At 41.0% G+C, this 23,023-nt stretch overlaps 1 protein-coding gene across 3 annotated transcripts in view; it reads right to left on the reverse strand.

Annotated features, from left to right (window-relative positions):
• strbp (spermatid perinuclear RNA binding protein) overlaps positions 1-23,023 on the reverse strand; it is a 143,977-nt gene that overhangs the window by 55,363 nt on the left and 65,591 nt on the right. Inside the window, exon 1 of one of the 3 annotated variants that reach the window (XM_061907473.1) lies at positions 4,908-4,989. The exons of the other annotated variants lie outside the window; for them this stretch is intronic. The gene's annotated coding sequence lies outside the window, so the exon portion shown is untranslated. Of the gene's footprint in view, positions 1-4,907; positions 4,990-23,023 lie in introns of those variants that run through there. 3 annotated transcript variants of the gene reach the window in all.

Below are 23,023 nucleotides of genomic sequence, written 5' to 3' on the forward strand. Positions count from 1 at the left end.
TGGCCTTCTTTCATCTCCGTAATATCGCTAAAATTCGCTCCATTTTGTCCACTAAAGACGCCGAGATCATTATCCATGCGTTTGTTACGTCTCGTCTCGATTACTGTAACGTATTATTTTGGGGTCTCCCCATGTCTAGCATTAAAAGATTACAGTTGGTACAAAATGCGGCTGCTAGACTTTTGACTAGAACAAGAAAGTTTGATCACATTACGCCTGTACTGTATATACCTTTATATACATATATACATACATATATACCTATACTGTATATACCTTTATATACATATATACATACATATATACCTATACTGGCTCACCTGCACTGGCTTCCTGTGCACTTAAGATGTGACTTTAAGGTTTTACTACTTACGTATAAAATACTACACGGTCTAGCTCCATCCTATCTTGCCGATTGTATTGTACCATATGTCCCGGCAAGAAATCTGCCTTCAAAAGACTCCAGCTTATTAGTGATTCCTAGAGCCCAAAAAAAGTCTGCGGGCTATAGAGCGTTTTCCGTTCGGGCTCCAGTACTCTGGAATGCCCTCCCGGTAACAGTTGGAGATGCTACCTCAGTAGAAGCATTTAAGTCTCACCTTAAAACTCATTTGTATACTCTAGCCTTTAAATAGACCTCCTTTTTAGACCAGTTGATCTGCCGCTTCTTTTCTTTCTCCTATGTCCCCCCCTCGCCTGTATCGGTTGGGGACATCTCTACGCTGCTGATCCGCCTTCGCTTGAGATGGTTTCCTGTGGACGGGACTCTCGCTGCTGTCTTGGATCCGCTTTGAACTGAACTCTCGCGACTGTGTTGGAGCCACTATGGATTGAACTTTCACAGTATCATGTTAGACCCGCTCCACATCCATTGCTTTCGGTCCCCTAGAGGGGGGGGGGGGTTGCCCACATCTGAGGTCCTCTCCAAGGTTTCTCATAGTCAGCATTGTCACTGGCGTCCCACTGGATGTGAATTCTCCCTGCCCACTGGGTGTGAGTTTTCCTTGCCCTTTTGTGGGTTCTTCCGAGGATGTTGTAGTCGTAATGATTTCTGCAGTCCTTTGAGACATTTGTGATTTGGGGCTATATAAATAAACATTGATTGATTGATTGATTGCAAAGTAGAGCTTTAACTTGCACTTACAGATGTAGCAACAAACTGTATTTAGTGACAGTGGTTTTCTGAAGTGTTCCTGAGCCCATGTGGTGATATCCTTTAGAGATTGATGTGGGTTTTTGATACAGTGCCGTCTGAGGGATGGAAGGTCACGGTCATTCAATGTTGGTTTCCGGCCATGCCGCTTACCTGATTCTCTGAACCTTTTGATGATATTAGCATTTAAGTCTCACCTTAAAACTCATTTGTATACTCTAGCCTTTAAATAGACTCCCTTTTTAGACCAGTTGATCTGCCGTTTCTTTTCTTTTTCTTCTATGTCCCATTCTCCCTTGTGGAGGGGGTCCGGTCCGATCCGGTGGCCATGTACTGCTTGCCTGTGTATCGGCTGGGGACATCTCTGCGCTGCTGGTCCGCCTCCGCTTGGGATGGTTTCCTGCTGGCTCCGCTGTGAACGGGACTCTCGCGACTGTGTTGGATCCACTGTGGATTGAACTTTCACAGTATCATGTTAGACCCGCTCGACATCCATTGCTTTCCTCCTCTCCAAGGTTCTCATAGTCATCATTGTCACCGACGTCCCACTGGGTGTGAGTTTTCCTTGCCCTTATGTGGGCCTACCGAGGATGTCGTGGTGGTCTGTGCAGCCCTTTGAGACACTAGTGATTTAGGGCTATATAAGTAAACATTGATTGATTGATTGATTGATTGATTATGGAGCGTAGATGTTGAAATCCCTAAATTTCTTGCAATGTCACTTTGAGAAAGGTTGTTCTTAAACTGTTTGACTATTTGCTCACACAGTTGTGGACAAAGGGGTGTACCTCGCCCCATCCTTTCTTGTGAAAGACTGAGCATTTTTTGGGAAGCTGTTTTTATAGCCAATCATGGCACCCACCTGTTCCCAATTAGCCTGCACACCTGTGGGATGTTCCAAATAAGTGTTTGATGAGCATTCCTCAACTTTATCGGTATTTATTGCCACCTTTCCCAACTTCTTTGTCACATGTTGCTGGCATCAAATTCTAAAGTTAATGAGTTTGAACATCAAATATGTTGTCTTTGTAGCATATTCAACTGAATATGGCTTGAAAAGGATTTGCAAATCATTGTATTCTGTTTATATTTACATCTAACACAATTTCCCAACTCATATGGAAACAGGGTTTGTATATACATACACACATTATATACACGCACACACACACATATATATATAAGGCAGCATGGCCCCCCCCCTAGTATGCAGTGTGAGTAGCAGCGTGAGGCGAGAGGAGGACAGTGAGGACTTTGTCCAGATGTCAACTAATTCCCTAATGGAGCTTCTCCTCCACCAGTGACACACAAAAATGCAGCAGGCTGGCGATCACGCCTCACAACCTTGCGTCCTCTCGCCATCTTTCTGTCCGTGCCCCCGGATAAAAGACGAGCAGACACGAGTAGGTGGTAGAGACCATCCTTTTACACTGGCCTTGTTCCGTCTGGTAAACAAACATTTCCCCTATGGGACCACATTTCATTCATTCATCCATTTGGGGTGACAATTAGCACATGGAAGATGTTGATGGTCCTGCTATGTGTCCTCAACCCCTGGCCCTCGGGCCCTCTGGACCTCTGGTCCATCAAAAACAGTATACTTCTAAGATGCTGTCAGGTATCTCAATCCAGGACTTCTTGGTTCAAACATGCAAAAATAACAAAAATATAGCAAAAAAAAAAACGTTAGCATGCTACTACTACCCCCTCTCCAGGGCCCAGGCTAAGACCGATTTTTTTATTTTATTTTTATCTTCTATTCCCCCCCCCTTGTTTACCTGTATCTCATCTTTTTTTTGTAAGGGGCGCTGGAAGCCGGCAGACCCGTCAGCGATCCTGTTCTGTCTCCCTTTAATGTTTGTCTGATCTTGAATGGGATTGTGCTGAGAATTGTAATTTTCCTGAAGGAACTCTCCTGACGGAATAAATAAAGTACTATCTAATCTAATCTAACTATAAAAGATGTTCACATACTTCCAAGATGGCGCCAAATATCAAAATACATGATTTTTAAGTTTAAACAAACACAATTAGTGAAAAGGCTAGCATAAAATGTTAGCATGCTAAAGTTAGCATAATGACATTGGACAAGTTAGCGTACTTCTAAGATAGTGTCAAGTAGCAAAATCCATAATTTTTAGGTGTAAACACACAAAATTTGCTGCACAGCTAGCATTACACCAGGGGTGCCCACACTTTTTCTGCAGGCGAGCTACTTTTCAATTGACCAACTCGAGGGGATCTACCTCATTTATATATATCATTTTTATTTATTTATTTATGAAAGAGACATTTTTGTAAACAAGTTAAATGTGTTTAATGATAATACAAGCATGTGTAACACATATAGATGTCTTTCTTTCACAAAGACAAGAATATAAGTTGGTGTATTACCTGATTCTGATGACTTGCATTGATTGGAATCAGACAGTAATGATGATAACGCCCACATTTTCAAATGGAGGAGAAAAAAAGTTGTCCTTTCTGTACAATACCACATGAAAGTGGTTGGTTTTTGGCATCTAATTCATCCAGCTTCCATACACTTTACAAGAAAAACAATGGCGGCAAATTCCGTAGCTTGCTTGATTGACATTCACGGCACCCGAGGGTCTTGTGAGATGACGCTGGCTGCTGCCAGTTCATTATTATGAAAAAATGACAGAGAGGAAGGCCAGAAACACTTTTTATTTCAACAGAATCTCGAGCCGTCCCTTCCGTCAAAACTCTAAAGGCCGACTGCACATTTCCTATCTTCACAATAAAAGCCCTGCTTCATGCTGCCTGCGCTAACAAAATAAGAGTCTCGGACTTGTGCACGCCAGTTTTCCGAGACTCTGTATTTAGTTAGCGCAGGCAGCATGAAGCAGGGCTTTTATTGTGAAGATAGGAAATGTGCAGTCGGCCTTTAGAGTTTTGACGGAAGGTACGGCGCGAGAGTCTGTTGAAATAAAAAGTGTTTCTCGCCTTCCTCTCGGTCATATTTTCATAATAATGATCTTGCAGCAGCCAGCGTCATCTCACAAGACCCTCCGGTACCGTGAATGTCATTTAAGTGACGTCTTGGTGAAGATTGATGATCACTCATTTTTAGGTCTATTTTTTTTAAAAGCCTGGCTGGAGATCGACTGACACACCCCCCGCGGTCGACTGGTAGCTCGCGATCGACGTAATGGGCACCCCTGCGTTACACGCTAGCATGCTAACATTAGCATAAGAGATGTTAACATACTTTCAAGATGGCACCGAGTATCAAAATCCATGATTTTTTAGGTTTAAACAAACAAAACTAGTTAAAAAGGATAGCATGTTAATCAATGACCATTCAATGTATTTTAAAAAACAATAGCACAGCATTTATTCATAAGACACATTCCAAACAACCTTCCCCAGTCATGGTGCAAAAAAACAAATAAATTGCAACTCACATTTCTGATAGTAGTTTGTGTGTCATGTTGTTCCAGACCACAGCAAACATTACCATTTTGTTCCAGACCACAGCAAAAATTGCCCAGCTTGCCAAAGATTGTAATAAATTCATTAGAAGAAGACAGCTTGCCGTTTGGCTCTTTAAACGTCTTGGGTTCCGGAGCCCTGGTCTAGAGTCTAGACCAAAGAAATGTCAGTCCCCCAAATAAAAGCATCACTGGCACCATTTTGCCATTTCAACTACTTTTGTTTGTTTAATCCTAAACATCCTAGATTTTCATACTTGGCGCCATCTTGGAAGTATGTTAACGTCTTTTATGCTCACCAAGCGTAGTTTGGTGTTAGCACTTGTTCTTCAGCTCCAGATGGATTGATTGCAGAAAGACCGTACGGCCGTGTCAGTGCTGAATGCTCCGGTCTCACATACACAAACACACTTCCTTCCTGTCTTTCTCTCGCCGCAGATACAGGAAGTGAGAGAGTGAGACAGGAAGCGGACTCCGGGAGGGCTTTTGCATGAAGTGTAACATGTTTTTGTGTATGTTTCTGCTGTGTAACATGTTTTTGTGTATGTTTCTGCTGTGTAACATGTTTTTGTGTATGTTTCTGCTGTGTAACATGTTTTTGTGTATGTTTCTGCTGTGTAACATGTTTTTGTGTATGTTTCTGCTGTGTAACATGTTTTTGTGTATGTTTCTGCTGTGTAACATGTTTTTGTGTACGTTTCTGCTGTGTAACATGTTTTTGTGTATGTTTCTGTTATTTAACATGTTTTTGAGTATGTTTCTGCTGTGTAACATGTTTTTGTGTATGTTTCTGCTGTGTAACATGTTTTTGTGTATGTTTCTGCTGTGTAATATGTTTTTGTTATCATTCTTCAGAGAACGGCTGATGATAGAAGGATTTGTAAACACGCTTTTGCGCTGATATTAAGACTTGTATGTAAATATCTTATCCACATACACTATATTGCTAAAAGTATTTGACCACCCATCCAAATGCTGAGAATCAGGTGTCCTAATCACTAATCACAGGTGTATCAAATCAAGCACTTAGACATGGAGACTGTCTCTACAAACATTTGGGACGGAATGGGCCGCTTTCAGTGATTTCCAGCGTGCAACTGTCATAGGATGCCACCTGTGCAACAAATCCAGCCGTGAAATTTCCTCGCTCCAAAATATTCCAAAGTCAACTTTATTCTAAGAAAAGGGAAGAGTTTGGGAACAACAGCAAGTCAGCCAGCAAGTGGTAGGCCAGGTAAACTGCCAGCGAGGTCAGCATAGTGCAAAGACTTTCTGCACAGTCGGTTGCTACACAGCTCCAAACTTCATGTCACCTTCCAATTAGCCCACGTACAGCACGCAGAGAGCTTCATGGAATGGGTTTCCATGGCCGAGCAGCTGCATCTAAGCCATACATCACCGAGTCGCCACTGGACTCTAGAGCAGTAGAGACGCCTTCTCTGGACTGATGAATCACACTTTTCCATCTGGCAATCTGATGGATGAGTCTGGGTTTGGAGGTTGCCAGGAGAAAGCTACATTTCTGACTGCATTGTGCCAAGTGTGAGATTTGGTGGAGGAGGAATTATGGTGTGGGGTTGTTTCTCAGGTAGTTGGGCTTGGCCCCTTAGTTCCAGTGAAAGGAACTTTGAATGCTCCAGGATACCGAAACATTTTGGACAATTCCATGTTCCCAACCTTGTGGGATTAGTTTGGAGCAGGCCCCTTCCTCTTCCATCAAAGCGAGGTCCATAAAGACATGGATGACACAGTCTGGTGTGGGTGAACTTGACTGGCCTGCACAGAGTCCTGACGTGAACCCGACAGAACACCTTTGGAATGAATTAGAATGGCGACTGAGAGCCAGGTCTTCTTCACCAACATCAGTGTGTGACCTCACCAATGCACTTTTGGAAGAATGGTGGAAAACTGCTATAAACACACTCCATAGCCTTGTGGACAGCCTTCCCTGAAGATATAAACACACTCCACAACCTTGTGGACAGCCTTCCCATATGATACATACACACTCCATAACCTTGTGGACAGCCTTCCCAGAAGATATAAAGACACTCCACAGCCTTGTGGACAGCCTTTCCATAAGATATAAACACACACAACCTTGTTGACAGCCTTCCCATAAGATATAAAAACACTACACAACCTTGTGGACAGGCTTCCCAGAAGATATAAACACACTACACAACCTTGTGGACAGGCTTCCTAGAAAATATAAACACACTACACAACCTTGTGGACAGGCTTCCTAGAAGATATAAACACACTCCACAACCTTGTGGACAGCCTTCCCAGAATATATAAACACACTACACAACCTTGTGGGCAGGCTTCCTAGAAGATATAAACACACTCCACAACCTTGTGGACAGCCTTCCCAGAAGATATAAACACACTCCACAAACTTGTGGACAGCCTTCCCAGAAGATGTAAACACACTACACAACCTTGTGGACAGGCTTCCCAGAAGATATGAACACTCCACAACCTTGTGGAATGCCTCCCCAAAAGATATAAACACACTCCACAACCTTGTAGACAGGCTTCCCAGAAGATATATAGACACTCCACAACCTTGTGGACAGCCTACCCATAAGATATAAAGACACTCCAAAACCTTGTGGAATGCCTCCCCAAAAGATATAAACACACTCCACAACCTTGTAGACAGGCTTCCCAGAAGATATAAACACACTCCACAACCTTGTGGACAGCCTACCCAGAAGATATAAACACACTACACAACCTTGTGGGCAGGCTTCCCAGAAGATATGAACACTCCACAACCTTGTGGAAAGCCTCCCCAAAAGATATAAACACACTCCACAACCTTGTGGAAAGCCTCCCCAAAAGATATAAACACACTCCACAACCTTGTGGACAGGCTTCCCAGAAGATATAAACACACTACACAACCTTGTGGACAGGCTTCCTAGAAAATATAAACACACTACACAACCTTGTGGACAGGCTTCCTAGAAGATATAAACACACTCCACAACCTTGTGGACAGCCTTCCCAGAAGATATAAACACACTCCACAACCTTGTGGACAGCCTTCCCAGAAGATATAAACACACTCCACAACCTTGTGGGCAGGCTTCCCAGAAGATATGAACACACTACACAACCTTGTGGGCAGGCTTCCCAGAAGATATGAACACTCCACAACCTTGTGGAAAGCCTCCCCAAAAGATATAAACACACTCCACAACCTTGTGGACAGGCTTCCCAGAAGATATAAACACACTACACAACCTTGTGGACAGGCTTCCTAGAAAATATAAACACACTACACAACCTTGTGGACAGGCTTCCTAGAAGATATAAACACACTCCACAACCTTGTGGACAGCCTTCCCAGAAGATATAAACACACTCCACAACCTTGTGGACAGCCTTCCCAGAAGATATAAACACACTCCACAACCTTGTGGGCAGGCTTCCCAGAAGATATGAACACACTACACAACCTTGTGGGCAGGCTTCCCAGAAGATATGAACACTCCACAACCTTGTGGAAAGCCTCCCAAAAGATATAAACACACTCCACAACCTTGTGGACAGGCTTCCCAGAAGATATAAACACACTACACAACCTTGTGGACAGGCTTCCTAGAAAATATAAACACACTACACAACCTTGTGGACAGGCTTCCTAGAAGATATAAACACACTCCACAACCTTGTGGACAGCCTTCCCAGAAGATATAAACACACTCCACAACCTTGTGGACAGCCTTCCCAGAAGATATAAACACACTCCACAACCTTGTGGACAGGCTTCCCAGAAGACATGAACACTCCACAACCTTGTGGAAAGCCTCCCCAAAAGATATAAACACACTCCACAACCTTGTGGACAGCCTTCCCAGAAGATATAAACACACTACACAACCTTGTGGACAGGCTTCCCAGAAGATATGAACACTCCACAACCTTGTGGAAAGCCTCCCCAAAAGATATAAACACACTCCACAACCTTGTAGACAGGCTTTCCATAAGATATAAACACACACAACCTTGTTGACAGCCTTCCCAGAATATATAAACACACTACACAACCTTGTGGACAGGCTTCCTAGAAGATATAAACACACTCCACAACCTTGTGGAAAGCCTCCCCAAAAGATATAAACACACTCCACAACCTTGTGGACAGGCTTCCCAGAAGATATGAACACTCCACAACCTTGTGGAATGCCTCCCCAAAAGATATAAACACACTCCACAACCTTGTAGACAGGCTTCCCAGAAGATATATAGACACTCCACAACCTTGTAGACAGGCTTCCCAGAAGATATAAAGACACTCCACAACCTTGTGGACAGCCTTCCCAGAAGAGTTGAAGCTGTAATAGCTGCAAAAAGTCTTATTGAACCCTATGGGTTAGGAATGGGATGGCACTTCCAGTTCATATGTGAGTCAAGGCAGGTGGCCAAATACTTTTGGCAATATAGTGCATATTAAATATCAATCCACCACATTTTTCAGACTACAGGGCGGACTTCAAATCCTTTCATTTTCTAAAAAATGGACAGTGCGCCGTATAACTCGGTGTGTCCGATGTACGTAATAATGCTGACCGCAAGGCAAAGTGTGAGCAGCAGATGGCAGTCACACATAATACAAGATACGTTGTGGACTGCCGGCTGACGCCTGTTCAATAAACGACGCTAGCAAGCAAGAACAAAACTTTGATGTTCTTTGAGTATCAAAATCCATGCTTTTTGTAGGTTAAAACATACGTACATATGTACGTAATAATGCTGACCGCGAGGCAAAGTGTGAGCAGCAGATGGCAGTCACACATAATACAAGATATGTTGTGGACTGCCGGCTGACGCCTGTTCAATAAACGACGCTAGCAAGCAAGAACAAAACTTTGATGTTCTTTGAGTATCAAAATCCATGCTTTTTGTAGGTTAAAACATACGTACATATTCCGTACAATTGACCACTTTGTACGGAATATGTACTGTACTGTACTGTACAATCTACTAATACACCTTTCAAACAATCCATCAATGCATGGGTCAAGAGGAAATACTGAAATGTACTATTAGTGGTAAATGACGCGAGCAAACATGACCAAAACTACTGATTCAAGTAAGAAAAACCGACTTAGCAATGAGCTAACGTGGCTAAAAGAGTCAAGTGAGTGTGTGTGGGAGACAAAAGGAAGCATCAAACTGCAAGGGGGGGGGGGGGGGGGGGGGCAGACAAAAAGGGGGTCGCTGAGATATTCAACTTTTCCCCTTGGGAATGGTCGCCATGGCAACGGGAGCTTTTGTTTTTGGGATGATTCTTTGCAGGCCTGCTGCCACACGGTGTGGTGAGTATCAGCATCGTGTCCGCGTCAGGGAAAAGGAGGTGGGACAGCAAGAGAATGGCTGAAGAGGACGCCATCAGAGGACTTTACGGGCTCGTCTTACTCAGGCAACAATCAACCCTCATCAATGTTTGAAAAGGTGCAGGCAGGAAAAAAGTGACAATGGGACGTTGCCATCCGTAACGTTGCTACAAATCACCTCGTTAAGAATTCTGTCAATCATGGAGCAGCTGATGACTTCAGGAACCAGATAAAGTTCCCCCTGTGTTTCCACCAAAATATACCCGATTTTATCTTTAGTTCCTGGTAGCGAGTTGGGCCTTGTGAATAGTTCCAGGAACTTCAGAGGGGGCAGGCTGTGTTGTTGACCGCTGATTGGTTGAACACAGTTGGGGGAGGTTCCTAAAACATATTTTTCCAACAAACAACTGCCATTAAAGTACACAACATTTTTTTTCTAAAGAACGCTGAAATTACATGTACACACTTATATATATATTCATATACACATATATATATATATATATATACATATATAAATATATACATATAAACATATATATACATATATACACACACACATATATGTTTATACACATATATGTAGACTAACATATATAAATATTTACATATAGATTTGTAAATATGTTTGTTTATATGCATATATGTATTTAAACACAAGTGTGTGTATATATGTATGGACATATATGTTTATTTATATATAAGTTGCATATATGTTTATATACATATGTGTATTTATATACATGTTAAACATTAAACATATGTATTCATATACGTATATAAACGCGTTTTTATACATATATGTATACAAACATATATATACATACACATATACGTATATACTATATATATCTATCTATCTTTATATATACATACATATATATATACATACACACACACGTATATACATATATATGTATTAATATATATGTATATATACACATTATTTTATGTCTCAGTCATAAAAATCTTAAGTAAGTAATAAGTGATATATTAAAATCTCTCCATATAAATGTACATGTTTTACAGAAAGGGTATATAACATTTTAAGTTACATACCCTTTCTGTAAAAGACAACCCACTGTTTTTTTTTTTTATGGCAAAAACACAAATAAGCTAAATATGCGATATTTTACAATGGAAAAATGTTTATTTGACTGAATATTTTATGTGAATTATTTGGAGCTTTAAATAGCGCAATTGTTTGTCCCAAGATGAACTTTGATTCATTATTATATTTGGAGCAATGACAGTTTTATATTACATGAGTTATTAGAGTTAACAGTGCAACATTTTCTCATTATATTTAATCTGTTCGCTCGACTTTTTAGTGTTTTTTTCCACTAATAATATTTTTAGAATGTGGCGTTAAAAAATGAGCCGCATACAACAAAAGGCCACACTTTGAACACCTTGAATTTACAGTATTGATTGATTGATTTATTGTTCATTTGCACTATTAATATTAATGTTCCACTGTGGAGGAACAATACTTTTAGTCTTACTTTAGTGCTCTTTTTGGAGTGACTTTGTTGTTATTGTGGTTACATGTGGTTAAAGTAGTGATCACTTGCAGGTTTGGATCATTATGTACATGTATCAATATGTGCATGTATCATTATATGCATGTATCAATATGTGTATGTGTCAATATGTGCATGTATCATTATATGCATGTATCATTATATGCATGTATCAATATGTGTATGTGTCAATATGTGCATGTATCATTATATGCATGTATCATTATATGCATGTATCAATATGTGTATGTGTCAATATGTGCATGTATCATTATATGCATGTATCAATATGTGCATGTATCATTATATGCATGTGTCATTATATGCATGTATGTATATGTGCATGTATCATTATATGCATGTATGTATATGTGCATGTATCATTATATGCATGTATCAATATGTGCATGTATCATTATATGCATGTATCAATATGTGCATGTATCAATATGTGTATGTGTCAATATGTGCATGTATCATTATATGCATGTATCAATATGTGCATGTATCATTATATGCATGTATCAATATGTGCATGTATCAATATGTGTATGTGTCAATATGTGCATGTATCATTATATGCATGTATCAATATGTGCATGTATCATTATATGCATGTATCATTATATGCATGTGTCAATATGTGCATGTATCAATATGTGCATGTATCAATATGTGCATGTATCATTATATGCATGTATCAATATGTGTATGTGTCATTATGTGCATGTATCATTATATGCATGTATCATTATATGCATGTATCATTATATGCATGTGTCAATATGTGTATGTGTCATTATGTGCATGTATCATTATATGCATGTATCATTATATGCATGTATCAATATGTGTATGTGTCATTATGTGCATGTATCATTATATGCATGTATCAATATGTGTATGTGTCATTATATGCATGTGTCATTATATGCATGTATCATTATATGCATGTGTCATTATGTGCATGTATCATTATATGCATGTATCATTATATGCATGTATCATTATATGCATGTATCAATATGTGTATGTGTCATTATGTGCATGTATCATTATATGCATGTATCATTATATGCATGTATCAATATGTGTATGTGTCATTATGTGCATGTGTCATTATGTGCATGTATCATTATATGCATGTATCAATATGTGCATGTATCAATATGTGTATGTGTCATTATATGCATGTATCAATATGTGTATGTGTCATTATGTGCATGTATCATTATATGCATGTATCATTATATGCATGTATCATTATATGCATGTATCAATATGTGTATGTGTCATTATATGCATGTGTCATTATATGCATGTATCATTATATGCATGTGTCATTATGTGCATGTATCATTATATGCATGTATCATTATATGCATGTATCATTATATGCATGTGTCAATATGTGCATGTATCAATATGTGCATGTATCATTATATGCATGTATCAATATGTGCATGTATCATTATATGCATGTATCAATATGTGCATGTATCATTATATGCATGTATCAATATGTGCATGTATCATTATATGCATGTATCAATATGTGCATGTATCAATATGTGCATGTGTCAATATGTGCATGTATCAATATATGCATGTATCAATATGTGCATGTATCAATATGTGCATGTATCAATGTGTGCATGTATCAATGTGTGCATGTATCAATATGTGCATGTATCAATATGTGCATGTATCAATGTGTGCATGTATCAATATGTGCATGTATCATTATGTGCATGTATCATTATATGCATGTGTCAATATGTGCATGTATCAATATGTGCATGTATCAATATGTGCATGTATCAATATGTGCATGTATCAATATGTGCATGTATCAATATGTGCATGTATCAATGTGTGCATGTATCAATGTGTGCATGTATCAATATGTGCATGTATCAATATGTGCATGTATCAATATGTGCATGTATCATTATATGCAGCAGACTTTAATGATGATGAATTATGTATACACTATAGGAAAGACTTTGTCGGGCTTGGTGAGTGTGTGTGTGTGTGTGTGTGTGTGTGTGTGTGTGTGTGTGTGTGTGTGTGTGTGTGTGATGCTCTCTGCCGCGCTCAGCGACAAGGTCACAGTTGTGTTTTCAAGGACACTGCGGCGGTGAAGGGGAAGAGGATACAAAAGGAGGACAGGAAGAAGGAAGAAGTAACAAAGAGAAAAAAGTGCGAGGGTAACAGACATTTTCTTATATATATATCTATATATATAGATATATATATAGATATATATATACACATGTGTCCAGGGTGTACCCCGTCTTCCGCCCGATTGTAGCTGAGATAGGTGCCAGCGCCCCCCGCGACCCCGAAAGGGAATAAGCGGTAGAAAATGGATGGATGGATGGATGTATATTGTATATGTATGTGTATATTATATATATTATATATATTCACATACTTTATATATATTTATGTGTGTATATTATACGTATATCATATATATAAACACTGTGTATATATATATATATATTTATGTTTATACATATACATACACACATTGATATATATATATGCACATACACATACATAAATATGTACATACACACACATACATACAAATATACACAAACATACACACACATATACACGTGCAGGGTTTCCCGCCTTAACAACAAAGAGCCACTGCCTAAACTGTTTTTGTCCTGTCCAGCTTCTCAGGCAAATCATATAGCAGGATGTAGATGTAGATGTAGATGTAGATGTAAATGTAGATGTAGATGTAGATGTAGATGTAAATGTAGATGTAGATGTAGATGCCCATATCGGCTGTTCACATTCACTTTACAAAAGAGAAGTGTAGGATACTTCTCTTGTTGCCTTATTTGTATTTGACTTTATTAAATGTATTTATATTATCATTTGGGGCTAAAGTAAAGTCTTAACAAGCTGCTACACTTCATACTGCCCCTGCCTCTGTCAGTATGTCTCTGCAGCACCCAGCATTGTCCCACCCACACAACCAACTGATTGGTTACACACAGAGCATGTAACCAAACATGAACTCCATGGTGTTCAGGGATGGATAGTCTCTCCTATTGCTATTGTACTATTTTTTTCAGCAAATAGTTACATGAATCATTAGTAATGTAGCAGCCTAGTTTTGAAAGGCAGGGTCCCTGCTGTCACATGTTGGCAAAAATATAACAATCAACTACAGCAGGGGTGGGCATTACGTCGATCTCGGAGGGTGTGTCAGTCAATCTCAAGCCAGGCATTACAAAACCGACATAAAAATGAGCAATCATCAATCATACCAAGACTTCACTTTCGTCAGTTGTTTGACATTCTCGGCACCCGAGGATCTTGTGAGATGACGCTGGCTGCTGCGAGCTCATATTTAAGACAAAAATCACTAACAGGGCGGACGCAGAGAAACACATTTTATTTCTAGAGACTCCGTACCTACTGTCAAAACTCTAAAGACCGACTGCACAGTTCCTGTCTTCACCATAAAAGACCTGCTTCCTCCTGCCTGTGCTAACAAAATAAGAGTCTCAGAAAGCTAGCGTGCACAAGCTAGCAAGCTACGGAGTTTGATGCCAATGTATTTCAGCGACCGCTTTCTCACTTGCTTGCCCACCCGCACACTCACCTGCTGCCAGACATTAAAGGGCCACACACATATGCTACTCTCATAACAAAGTGTTTAAAAAGGAGTATGCAAGTTGGACAAATGAGATGCCAAATCCAACCACTTTCATGTGGTATTGGACAGCAAGGAGGACTTTTTTTTTTCCTCCATTTGAAAATGTGGGCGTTATCATCATTACTGTCTAATTCCAATCAATGCAAGTCATCAGAATCAGGTAATACACCAACTTATATTCTTGTCTTCATGAAAGAAAGGAATCTATGTGTGTTAAACATGCTTGTATTATCATTAAACACCATTAACTTGTTAACAAAAATGTCTCTTTCATAAATAAATAAATATAAATTATAAATAGGAATGAGGTAGATCTCCTCGACTTGGTCAATTGAAAAGTAGCTCGCCTGCAGAAAAAGTGTGAGCGCCCCTGAACTACAGGTTTCCTAAATGCTGTAATAAATGATGCATGATGAGTCGAGCATATGTCAGCATGTGGCCCCACTTTTAAATCTTTTTTTCAAATGCTTATTGCAAACGCTTACTTACAGTAAGTCATTAGTTTGACTTAGTCATTATTTTGTCTTCGTAAGTAAATATTTACGAAGTCAAAATAATGACATACTTAGTATCTCAGGCAAGTAGGACTGTTCTGTGTTTACTTTACAAAAAAAAATATCGAGATATATATTGCATATTGCCATTCGGACCGGAAAAAACAAACAAAAATTGTAGGTTTCTTCATGCGACGAAGCCGGCCTACTTCACCACAGTCTGTAGTCTATTGGCCCCCCAGGCAAGCGATGAGATGGAGACGTGACAGTGATGACAGGCCAAATTACAAATGACACTGTTCCATACACCCACCCCGCACCGTCCCGGGCGACGGCCCACTTCCCCCTGAGGAGACAACACCTTAACTAACAAATACTGCGTGGGAAACACTGACATGCATGCATATATAATATATATAAAACCCACAAGCAGTGAAGTTGTCAGAAACACAGCATATTTCATGTTCACACCGAGAAACTTTGGTATGTTTTGCTAAATATTAGCTCATTTGGAATGTGATGCCTGCAACATGTTTCAAAAAAGTTGGCACAAGTGGCAAAAAAGAGTGAGAAAGTTGAGGAAAGCTCATCAAAGACTTATTTGGAACATCCCACAGGTGTACAGGCTAATTGGGAACAGGTGGGTGCCATGATTGGCTATAAAAGCAGCTTCCATGAAATGCTCACTCGTTCACAAACAAGGACGGGGCGAGGTACACCACTTTGTCAACAAATGCCTGAGCAAATTGTTTAAGAACAACATTTCTCAACAAGAAATTAAAAGGGATTTCACCATCTACGCTCCGTAATATCATTAAAAGGTTGCGAGATTGTGGAGAAATCACTGCACGTAAGCCATTATATTACCCACCTTCCACCCCTCAGGCATCAAAAAGCCACATCAGTGTGTAAAGGATATCACCACATGGGCTCAGGAACACTTCAGAAAACCACTGTCGGTAACTACAGTTGGTTTCTACATCTGTAAGTGCAAGTTAAAACTCTACTATGCAAAGCCAAAGCCATTTATCAACAACAACCAGAAATGCCGCCGGTTTTGTTGGGCCCGAGCTCATCCAAGATGGACTGATGCAAAGTGGAAAAGTGTTCTGTGGTCTGACGAGTCCACATTTCAAATTGTTTTTGGAAACTGTGGACCAAAGTGGAAAAGAACCACGGGGACTGTTCTAGGGTGAAAGTGTTCTAGGCAGCATGTGTGATGGTATGGGGGTGTATTAGTGATTGTTGTAGGGTGAAAGTGTTCTAGGCAGCATGTGTGATGGTATGGGGGTGTATTAGTGATTGTTGTAGGGTGAAAGTGTGGTAGTCAGCATGTGTGATGGTATGGGGGTGTATTAGTGATTGTTGTAGGGTGAACGTGTTCTAGGCAGCATGTGTGATGGTATGGGGGTGTATTAGTGATTGTTGTAGGGTGAAAGTGTTGTAGTCAGCATGTGTGATGGTATGGGGGTGTATTAGTGATTGTTGTAGGGTGAAAGTGTTGTAGTCAGCATGTGTGATGGTATGGGGGTGTATTAGTGATTGTTGTAGGGTGAAAGTGTTGTAGTCAGCATGTGTGATGGTATGGGGGTGTATTAGTGATTGTTGTAGGGTGAAAGTGTTCTAGGCAGCATGTGTGATGGTATGGGGGTGTATTAGTGATTGTTGTAGGGTGAAAGTGTGGTAGTCAGCATGTGTGATGGTATGGGGGTGTATTAGTGATTGTTGTAGGGTGAACGTGTTCTAGGCAGCATGTGTGATGGTATGGGGGTGTATTAGTGATTGTTGTAGGGTGAAAGTGTTCTAGGCAGCATGTGTGATGGTATGGGGGTGTATTAGTGATTGTTGTAGGGTGAAAGTGTTCTAGGCAGCATGTGTGATGGTATGGGGGTGTATTAGTGATTGTTGTAGGGTGAAAGTGTTGTAGTCAGCATGTGTGATGGTATGGGGGTGTATTAGTGATTGTTGTAGGGTGAAAGTGTTGTAGTCAGCATGTGTGATGGTATGGGGGTGTATTAGTGATTGTTGTAGGGTGAAAGTGTTCTAGGCAGCATGTGTGATGGTATGGGGGTGTATTAGTGATTGTTGTAGGGTGAAAGTGTGGTAGTCAGCATGTGTGATGGTATGGGGGTGTATTAGTGATTGTTGTAGGGTGAACGTGTTCTAGGCAGCATGTGTGATGGTATGGGGGTGTATTAGTGATTGTTGTAGGGTGAAAGTGTTCTAGGCAGCATGTGTGATGGTATGGGGGTGTATTAGTGATTGTTGTAGGGTGAAAGTGTTCTAGGCAGCATGTGTGATGGTATGGGGGTGTATAAGTGATTGTTGTAGGGTGAAAGTGTTCTAGGCAGCATGTGTGATGGTATGGGGGTGTATTAGTGATTGTTGTAGGGTGAAAGTGTTGTAGTCAGCATGTGTGATGGTATGGGGGTGTATTAGTGATTGTTGTAGGGTGAAAGTGTTGTAGTCAGCATGTGTGATGGTATGGGGGTGTATTAGTGATTGTTGTAGGGTGAAAGTGTTCTAGGCAGCATGTGTGATGGTATGGGGGTGTATTAGTGATTGTTGTAGGGTGAAAGTGTGGTAGTCAGCATGTGTGATGGTATGGGGGTGTATTAGTGATTGTTGTAGGGTGAAAGTGTTGTAGTCAGCATGTGTGATGGTATGGGGGTGTATTAGTGATTGTTGTAGGGTGAAAGTGTTGTAGTCAGCATGTGTGATGGTATGGGGGTGTATTAGTGATTGTTGTAGGGTGAAAGTGTTCTAGGCAGCATGTGTGATGGTATGGGGGTGTATTAGTGATTGTTGTAGGGCGAAAGTGTTGTAGTCAGCATGTGTGATGGTATGGGGGTGTATTAGTGATTGTTGTAGGGCGAAAGTGTTGTAGTCAGCATGTGTGATGGTATGGGGGTGTATTAGTGATTGTTGTAGGGTGAAAGTGTTGTAGTCAGCATGTGTGATGGTATGGGGGTGTATTAGTGATTGTTGTAGGGTGAAAGTGTTGTAGTCAGCATGTGTGATGGTATGGGGGTGTATTAGTGATTGTTGTAGGGTGAAAGTGTTCTAGGCAGCATGTGTGATGGTATGGGGGTGTATTAGTGATTGTTGTAGGGTGAAAGTGTTGTAGTCAGCATGTGTGATGGTATGGGGGTGTATTAGTGATTGTTGTAGGGTGAAAGTGTGGTAGTCAGCATGTGTGATGGTATGGGGGTGTATTAGTGATTGTTGTAGGGTGAACGTGTTCTAGGCAGCATGTGTGATGGTATGGGGGTGTATTAGTGATTGTTGTAGGGTGAAAGTGTTCTAGGCAGCATGTGTGATGGTATGGGGGTGTATTAGTGATTGTTGTAGGGTGAAAGTGTTGTAGTCAGCATGTGTGATGGTATGGGGGTGTATTAGTGATTGTTGTAGGGTGAAAGTGTTGTAGTCAGCATGTGTGATGGTATGGGGGTGTATTAGTGATTGTTGTAGGGTGAAAGTGTTGTAGTCAGCATGTGTGATGGTATGGGGGTGTATTAGTGATTGTTGTAGGGTGAAAGTGTTCTAGGCAGCATGTGTGATGGTATGGGGGTGTATTAGTGATTGTTGTAGGGCGAAAGTGTTGTAGTCAGCATGTGTGATGGTATGGGGGTGTATTAGTGATTGTTGTAGGGTGAAAGTGTTGTAGTCAGCATGTGTGATGGTATGGGGGTGTATTAGTGATTGTTGTAGGGTGAAAGTGTTGTAGTCAGCATGTGTGATGGTATGGGGGTGTATTAGTGATTGTTGTAGGGTGAAAGTGTGGTAGTCAGCATGTGTGATGGTATGGGGGTGTATTAGTGATTGTTGTAGGGTGAAAGTGTTCTAGGCAGCATGTGTGATGGTATGGGGGTGTATTAGTGATTGTTGTAGGGTGAAAGTGTGGTAGTCAGCATGTGTGATGGTATGGGGGTGTATTAGTGATTGTTGTAGGGTGAACGTGTTCTAGGCAGCATGTGTGATGGTATGGGGGTGTATTAGTGATTGTTGTAGGGTGAAAGTGTTCTAGGCAGCATGTGTGATGGTATGGGGGTGTATTAGTGATTGTTGTAGGGTGAACGTGTTCTAGGCAGCATGTGTGATGGTATGGGGGTGTATTAGTGATTGTTGTAGGGTGAAAGTGTTGTAGTCAGCATGTGTGATGGTATGGGGGTGTATTAGTGATTGTTGTAGGGTGAAAGTGTTGTAGTCAGCATGTGTGATGGTATGGGGGTGTATTAGTGATTGTTGTAGGGTGAAAGTGTTGTAGTCAGCATGTGTGATGGTATGGGGGTGTATTAGTGATTGTTGTAGGGTGAAAGTGTTGTAGTCAGCATGTGTGATGGTATGGGGGTGTATTAGTGATTGTTGTAGGGTGAAAGTGTTGTAGTCAGCATGTGTGATGGTATGGGGGTGTATTAGTGATTGTTGTAGGGTGAAAGTGTTCTAGGCAGCATGTGTGATGGTATGGGGGTGTATTAGTGATTGTTGTAGGGTGAAAGTGTTGTAGTCAGCATGTGTGATGGTATGGGGGTGTATTAGTGATTGTTGTAGGGTGAAAGTGTTCTAGGCAGCATGTGTGATGGTATGGGGGTGTATTAGTGATTGTTGTAGGGTGAAAGTGTTGTAGTCAGCATGTGTGATGGTATGGGGGTGTATTAGTGATTGTTGTAGGGTGAAAGTGTTGTAGTCAGCATGTGTGATGGTATGGGGGTGTATTAGTGATTGTTGTAGGGTGAAAGTGTTGTAGTCAGCATGTGTGATGGTATGGGGGTGTATTAGTGATTGTTGTAGGGTGAAAGTGTTCTAGGCAGCATGTGTGATGGTATGGGGGTGTATTAGTGATTGTTGTAGGGTGAAAGTGTTCTAGGCAGCATGTGTGATGGTATGGGGGTGTATTAGTGATTGTTGTAGGGTGAAAGTGTTGTAGTCAGCATGTGTGATGGTATGGGGGTGTATTAGTGATTGTTGTAGGGTGAAAGTGTTGTAGTCAGCATGTGTGATGGTATGGGGGTGTATTAGTGATTGTTGTAGGGTGAAAGTGTTGTAGTCAGCATGTGTGATGGTATGGGGGTGTATTAGTGATTGTTGTAGGGTGAAAGTGTTCTAGGCAGCATGTGTGATGGTATGGGGGTGTATTAGTGATTGTTGTAGGGTGAAAGTGTTGTAGTCAGCATGTGTGATGGTATGGGGGTGTATTAGTGATTGTTGTAGGGTGAAAGTGTTGTAGTCAGCATGTGTGATGGTATGGGGGTGTATTAGTGATTGTTGTAGGGTGAAAGTGTTGTAGTCAGCATGTGTGATGGTATGGGGGTGTATTAGTGATTGTTGTAGGGTGAAAGTGTTGTAGTCAGCATGTGTGATGGTATGGGGGTGTATTAGTGATTGTTGTAGGGTGAAAGTGTTCTAGGCAGCATGTGTGATGGTATGGGGGTGTATTAGTGATTGTTGTAGGGTGAAAGTGTTGTAGTCAGCATGTGTGATGGTATGGGGGTGTATTAGTGATTGTTGTAGGGTGAAAGTGTTCTAGGCAGCATGTGTGATGGTATGGGGGGTGTATTAGTGATTGTTGTAGGGTGAAAGTGTTGTAGTCAGCATGTGTGATGGTATGGGGGTGTATTAGTGATTGTTGTAGGGTGAAAGTGTTGTAGTCAGCATGTGTGATGGTATGGGGGTGTATTAGTGATTGTTGTAGGGTGAAAGTGTTGTAGTCAGCATGTGTGATGGTATGGGGGTGTATTAGTGATTGTTGTAGGGTGAAAGTGTTCTAGGCAGCATGTGTGATGGTATGGGGGTGTATTAGTGATTGTTGTAGGGTGAAAGTGTTGTAGTCAGCATGTGTGATGGTATGGGGGTGTATTAGTGATTGTTGTAGGGTGAAAGTGTTCTAGGCAGCATGTGTGATGGTATGGGGGTGTATTAGTGATTGTTGTAGGGTGAAAGTGTTGTAGTCAGCATGTGTGATGGTATGGGGGTGTATTAGTGATTGTTGTAGGGTGAAAGTGTTGTAGTCAGCATGTGTGATGGTATGGGGGTGTATTAGTGATTGTTGTAGGGTGAAAGTGTTGTAGTCAGCATGTGTGATGGTATGGGGGTGTATTAGTGATTGTTGTAGGGTGAAAGTGTTCTAGGCAGCATGTGTGATGGTATGGGGGTGTATTAGTGATTGTTGTAGGGTGAAAGTGTTGTAGTCAGCATGTGTGATGGTATGGGGGTGTATTAGTGATTGTTGTAGGGTGAAAGTGTTGTAGTCAGCATGTGTGATGGTATGGGGGTGTATTAGTGATTGTTGTAGGGTGAAAGTGTTGTAGTCAGCATGTGTGATGGTATGGGGGTGTATTAGTGATTGTTGTAGGGTGAAAGTGTTGTAGTCAGCATGTGTGATGGTATGGGGGTGTATTAGTGATTGTTGTAGGGTGAAAGTGTTGTAGTCAGCATGTGTGATGGTATGGGGGTGTATTAGTGATTGTTGTAGGGTGAAAGTGTTCTAGGCAGCATGTGTGATGGTATGGGGGTGTATTAGTGATTGTTGTAGGGTGAAAGTGTTGTAGTCAGCATGTGTGATGGTATGGGGGTGTATTAGTGATTGTTGTAGGGTGAAAGTGTTGTAGTCAGCATGTGTGATGGTATGGGGGTGTATTAGTGATTGTTGTAGGGTGAAAGTGTTGTAGTCAGCATGTGTGATGGTATGGGGGTGTATTAGTGATTGTTGTAGGGTGAAAGTGTTGTAGTCAGCATGTGTGATGGTATGGGGGTGTATTAGTGATTGTTGTAGGGTGAAAGTGTTCTAGTCAGCATGTGTGATGGTATGGGGGTGTATTAGTGATTGTTGTAGGGTGAAAGTGTTGTAGTCAGCATGTGTGATGGTATGGGGGTGTATTAGTGATTGTTGTAGGGTGAAAGTGTTGTAGTCAGCATGTGTGATGGTATGGGGGTGTATTAGTGATTGTTGTAGGGTGAAAGTGTTGTAGGCAGCATGTGTGATGGTATGGGGGTGTATTAGTGATTGTTGTAGGGTGAAAGTGTTGTAGTCAGCATGTGTGATGGTATGGGGGTGTATTAGTGATTGTTGTAGGGTGAAAGTGTTGTAGTCAGCATGTGTGATGGTATGGGGGTGTATTAGTGATTGTTGTAGGGTGAAAGTGTTGCTAGTCAGCATGTGTGATGGTATGGGGTGTATTAGTGATTGTTGTAGGGTGAAAGTGTTCTAGGCAGCATGTGTGATGGTATGGGGGTGTATTAGTGATTGTTGTAGGGTGAAAGTGTTCTAGGCAGCATGTGTGATGGTATGGGGGTGTATTAGTGATTGTTGTAGGGTGAAAGTGTTGTAGTCAGCATGTGTGATGGTATGGGGGTGTATTAGTG

The sequence above is a fragment of the Nerophis ophidion genome, linkage group LG08 (assembly GCF_033978795.1).
Source record: "Nerophis ophidion isolate RoL-2023_Sa linkage group LG08, RoL_Noph_v1.0, whole genome shotgun sequence".
Lineage (NCBI taxonomy): Eukaryota > Metazoa > Chordata > Actinopteri > Syngnathiformes > Syngnathidae > Nerophis > Nerophis ophidion.